Source organism: Antechinus flavipes, chromosome 1 (assembly GCF_016432865.1).
Source record: "Antechinus flavipes isolate AdamAnt ecotype Samford, QLD, Australia chromosome 1, AdamAnt_v2, whole genome shotgun sequence".
Lineage (NCBI taxonomy): Eukaryota > Metazoa > Chordata > Mammalia > Dasyuromorphia > Dasyuridae > Antechinus > Antechinus flavipes.
This window is the reverse complement of record NC_067398.1, coordinates 451,112,583-451,118,980: the sequence shown is the minus strand read 5'-3', so window position 1 is coordinate 451,118,980 and position 6,398 is coordinate 451,112,583.

Sequence of the window (6,398 nt, the reverse complement as noted above, 5' to 3'; positions counted from 1 at the left end):
AGGACAAGGTAAAAGGAGAGAGGAGAAAGAAGAAAAATAGGGTGGAAGGAAATACACAGTAATCTTAATCAGAATTTTTATTTTACCTAAAGTTTCTCTGACAAAGGCCTTATTTCTCATATATATAGAGAACTAAGTAAAATTTATAGAAATACAAGTTGTTTCTTAGTTGATAAATGGTCAAAACAAATAAACAAGTAGTGGTCAGATGAAATCAAAGCTACCTATAATCATATGAAAAAAAAATCTCTGAATCACTATTGATTAGTGCACTATTGGTACAATTGTAAACTGATTCAACAATTCTGGAACACAGGGTTTAAAACCATGTATACCCTTCTATCCACTAATAGCACTACTGAGTCTATATCCCCAAGAGATTTTTTTTAAAGGAAAAGGACCATGTACAAAAATATTTATAGCACCTCTTTTTGTGGTAGCAAAGAATTGGAAACTGAAGTGATGTCTATTATTTGGAATGTGATCTATGTTGTGGTATATGATTGTGAAAGACTGCCATTATGCTGTAAGAAATGACGAGATGGAGGGTTTCAGAAACACTTGGAAAGATTTACATGAACTGATGCAAATTGAAGTGAACAGAAGGAGAACATTTTACATAGTAATGGCAAGGTTATGTAATGATCAGCTTGAATGACTTAGCTATTCTCAGCAATATGGTGATCCAAGACAGTTCTAAAAGACTTTGTGGGAAGTAAAATTGTAAGGTTTTGTTTCCACAGTTAAAAAGTTTCATTCTCACAGCCTCCCTCTGTGTTGCCATGGTAGAAAAGAATGTGATATAAGTTTTAGTGTGACTACTGCAGAAGAGAATTAAAGAATGTCTTAAGTCAACAGAAGTAACAGCAGGTGCTGGTTGAGTGCAAATGACCTAGTTTTATGACTGGGCAAGTTAAATTTTAAATTGAGCATGCTTAATAAGCTTCATGTATATTAACTTCTCCTTTAAAGAGGAGACATCCACCATTTTTGAACATATAATGATGTGGCAAAGAAAGGGGGAAACATGGAAACATATCAAGAAGTATATGTAGTGGGGATGTCATGAAATACTAGATTTTGGCAAAGTCTCCTCCAATTGGAATTCTGAGGAGGCAGGGCGAGATTAAGGAATATATGCTAGTTCTGGCCTCTGTAAATTGCTTCTGTGCCTCCTCAAAGAAGTATGGTGCCCACTTTTTTAAAAATAGCTTTTTATTTACAAGTTATATGCATGGGTAATTTTACAACATTGACAATTGCCAAACCTTTTGTTCCAATTTTTCTCCTTCTTCCCCCCACCCCCTCCCCTAGATGGCAGGATGACCAATACATGTTAAATATGTTAAAGTATAAATTAAATACAAATAAGTATACATGTCTAAACTGTTATTTTGCTGTACAAAAAGAATCGGACTCTGAAATAGTGTTTAATTAGCCTGTGAGAAATCAAAAATGCAGGCGGACAAAAAGAGGGATTGGGAATTCTATGTAATGGTTCTTAGTCATCTCCCAGAGTTCTTTCGCTGGGTGTAGCTGGTTCAATTCATTACTGCTCTATTGGAACTGATTTGGTCCATCTCATTGCTGAAGATGGCCAGGTCCATCAGGATTGGTCATCATATAGTGTTGTTGTTGAAGTACATAATGATCTCCTGGACCTGCTCGTTTCACTTAGTATCTGTTCATGTAAGTCTCTCCAGGCCTTTCTGAAATCATCCTGTTGGTCATTTCTTACAGAACAATAATATTCCATAATATTCATATATCACAGTTTATTCAGCCATTTTACAATTTATGGGCAACCACTCAGTTTCCAGTTTCTAGCCACTACAAACAGGGCTGCCACAAACATTTTTGGCACATATAAGTCCCTTTTCCTTCTTTAAGGTCTCTTTTTTCTTAAAGTTCTTTGGGTCTCACTTTCATCTTCTGTGAAATAGTTTGCCTACTAATTTTTTTTTTAAGAAGCAGCTTGCACTAATGTATTAGTGATTTGTATTTCAACTCAATCCCACAGACATGATTCTGTCCACCTTTCAAAACACAAGGGAATTGAAGTCATCAGAAATAAGAGAAATGGTTGGGTTAAATCATACTTCTAGGAAATATAGTTTCATAAGTCATAATGTCCTTTTTCTATTCACATTTTGAAATTTATTTATTTTTAATATACATTGCTTTATGAATCATCTTGGGAGAGAAAAATCTGAGCAAAAGGGAAAAACCATGGGAGAGATAAAAACCCCAGAAAAAAGAAGTGAACATAGCATGTGTTGATTTACATTTAATCTCTATAGTTCTTTTTTCTGGATGCAGTTGGCATTTTCTGTCCAAAGTCTATTGGGATTGCTTTGGATCACTGAACCACAGAGAAGAACAAGTCCTTCACAGTTGATCACCACCTATTCTTGCGGTTATTGTATACAATAATTTTCCTGATTATGCTTCTTTCACTCAGCATCAGTTCATGTAAATCTTTCCATTGTCTACTAATTCTATAACTCTGTCACTTGACAGAATATTTTTAAATGTCTTTTTAGATCTAAAAATCTATAAACCTATGATATTCAAGACTTGAATTCAAGAGTAGCATATATATGTGTATATATATGAATTATTTTACTCAGTGATAATGAGAGATTGACAAGGGAAAGAATAGAAATGAGAGGGCCAAGAAGAGATCTTTGAGGAGTTCTCATGCTTAGGTGATAGACTGAAAATAAAGAATAATGGAAGGAGCCCAAGAAGAAACAATGGAAACTAGTAGGAGAATTGTAAACCTTTGCTACAGAAAAGGTAAAAAGAGTGAAAGAAAAAAATGATTTTCAGAAGATTACACAAGTAATGATAACTGTGTATCTATTTATCCTGGGAGGCATAAGACTGAAGGCTTTTTTGGAGGAAGGGGGTGGTAGATTTGGGAAATGTTAAGAAGCTCTGAAACTCAAGTTTTCAGATTTGTCTAGCTTGAGCTTTTGTCAGGATTAATCTTTTACTAACCTTAAAATTTCCAAGAAAGATCGGTTGTGGTAAGCCCACATATGATATTCACTCATTTCTGGGCTGAATTGTGAATTGAGCAATTATTGTGATAGTTGATGATATTTAAGTTAAACTTTCAGTGACCTCCCACCTTTCAGCACTTTGTGTTCTGCCTCAATAATAGTAAGATGTAAACAGTAAGATTTGTAAGTACTTTACATTTGAGTCTACTACGATTTTATAAGGTGGTCACAGCAGAATTACCTACATTTTGTAATGAGGATGGCTCAGAGTTTAAATGACTTATCCATGATTGTAACAAATATATCCTTCATTTTTGAAAGGGATCAAGTGACATCACAGAGTGATGTCTTGACTTATGTGTGATTTGGATTGAAGTGAAGCAGAAATATAATCATAAACCTCACTCCCATAACTAGCAAATGTCAGATATGAGACTCAAATATAGGTTTCTCCTGAACCTCAGTTCACCCTTCTTTCCTTTATTTCATACCTTCATGTCTCATTTCAATTTAACATTTAGCAAGCATTTAGAGGTGATGCAAACATACAAAGAAAAGATAATCTCATTCCACAAGGAACTTTCCCCAGTTTATTGCTTCCCTTTTAATCTTGTCTGCATTGGTTTTATTTGTACAAAATCTTTTTAACTTAATATAATCAAAACTATCCATTTTGGAATTCATAATATACTCTGCTTCTTCTTTGGTCATAAATTTCTTCCTTCTCCACAGATCTGAAAAGTAGATTATCCTTTTTTCTTTTAATTTGCTTGTAATATCACTCTTTATATCTAAATCATGAACTTTACCTTATTTTGGTATAGGGCACTAGGTATTGCCAATGCCTACTTTCTGTCATGCTAATTTCCAATTTTCCCAGCAATCTTTGTCAAATAGTGAATTCTTCCCAGCAATTGGGGTCTTTGAATTTATCAAACACTAGATTACTAAGTCATTGAGTATTGTGTCTTGTAAACCCAGTTTATTTTACTGATCATTTACTCTATTTCTTAGCACCAAATGATTTTGATGATTGCTATTTTATAATATAGTTTTTGGTCTGATATAACTAGGACACCTTCATTTGCATTTTTTCATTAATTCTCTTAGAATTCTTGACCTTTTGTTCTTCCAGATGAACTTTGTTATTTTTTTTTTAGCTCTATAAAGTAATTTCTCAGAAGTTTGATTGGTATGGCACTGCCTTCTCTCTGCTTAAAATGGTAAGCAATTTGATACAGTTTATGTATGTGCAATCACGGAAAACGTATTTCCATATTAGTCATGTTGTGAAAGAAGACATAGACCAAAAAGGGGAAAAAACCCCAGAAGAATACAGAAAGTGAAAAATAGGATGCTTTGATCTGCATTCAGATGCCATCAGTTCTTTCTCTGGACGTGGATAGCATTTTCCATCATGAGTCCTTTGAAACTGTCTTGGATCATTGTATTGCTGAGCAGAATGAAGTCATTCATAGTTGATTATCGCACAATGTTGCTATTACTACTCAATGTTCTCAAGTCTTTTTCCACTCCAGCATATTCTCTACACCGCTGCCAATTTGATTTTCTTTAGAAGCAGATCTGACCACTTCTCTGCTCAGTAAATTCCAATGTTTTCTTACTGCCAACAAGGATAAAATAGAAACTTTTCGTTTAGCTTTTAAAACTTTTCACAACCTGGCCCCAATTTATCTTTCCAGTCTTATTGTACATGACTCTATCTTCCTCATCTTCAGATCTAGCCAAGCAGATATTCTTTTTGTCCTCAAACAGGACTATTTTCTGTCTCCATGCTTTATACTAACTTTTCTTCATATCTATAATGCACCCTCCCTTACTTCATAGTTTCCTCATCAGAATGTTATATTTTTGTCTAAAGGTAGCCATTTCTAAGGCAGGGGGGAAGGAAGAAAAAAGAAAGAAATTTACATAACTATATTACATATTTAAAAGGAATACCAAGCTGTACATAAAAGATTTATAGTTTCATGTGTAATCATTTAAAAATTATACTATGTTATGGAAATACTTGTTTTATTCCATAAATTAAAAATAATGTTAGCCTCACATCATTTAGTCAAAATTTACTTATATTAATTTTACTTTTTAAATTTTTCTTATGTTTGCCTCCTAAAGTTCTTACTAAGCTCTGTTCTTTTCATTAGGAATACTTAAAAGTGTTCTCTTTCATTAAAGATCCATATTTCTCCTGTAGGACTATGCTCAGTTTTCAGCTCACGTTATTGTCAGTTGTAAAATCTGTATCTTTTGCCTTTGGAATATTATATTCTAGATCATCTCTCATTTATAATAAAAATGGAAAGGTTTTTGTGTGATTTTGATGGTTTTCTTTTGGTATTTGAACCCTTTATGCTTGTAGATTTTTTTTTTCTTTGACCTGGAAGCTCTAGATTCATTCGTGACTCTTTCTTTTGGGGTTTTCCTCAGTAAACAAGCAGTACAATTTTTCTCTTTTTACTTTCTCCTTTGATTCTAATAAAGCTGGGCAGTTTTAATTTATGATTTTTAAAAATATAGTTAAGGATTTTGTCATGGTTTTCAGGAAGCCCAGTGATTCTTTAAAAATTCTTCCTTGATCTACTTTCCCAGGTCAGTTGTTTTTGACACTAGATAACTCACATTTTCTTCTTTTGTTTTGAAATATTTGATTTTGATTAGATTCATAATAGATGAAAAAAAAAAGAATATGGGCTCTTTGAGAGTAGGGTTCTCAGGGTAAAAAATTGGAAATTAAGGGAATGCCAATAAATTGGGGAAGGATAGAATAAATTGTGGTGTGTGATTATGATGGAATATTATTGTGCTAGATGAACAAGATGCTCTCAGAAAAATTTGAAAAGTGCTCCATGAACTCAAGGAAAGTGAAATGTACTGTGTACAAAGTAATAGCAATGTTGTAGGATGTGGGATAATGAACTATAAATCTCTCTCTCTCCCTTTTTTTTTCAGTTTTTTTTTTAAGAGTGGGAGATCTATGTTTTTCTTTCATAGCATGACTTTTATGGAAATGTTTTGCCTAACTTCGCATGTGGTTTCTTAATGGGGGCTAGAGGTGGAGATAAGGAGGAGAATCTGTAACTCAGAAGTTATTTATTTATTTTTGCTGAGGCAGTTGGGGTTAACTGACTTGTCCAAGGTCACACAGCTAGGACATGTTAATTGTCTAATCTCAGATTTGAACTCAGGTTCTCCTGACTTCAGGGCCAGTGCTCTATCCACTGTGCCATCTAGCTGCCCCAATTCAGAAGTTTTAAAAACAAATGTAAAAATGTTTTAAATGTAACTGGGGAAAAATATTAAATAAAAAAAAAGAATTGGTACTGTTTGGTACCTGTAACAAAGTGGTTATTTAATATATATTTATTG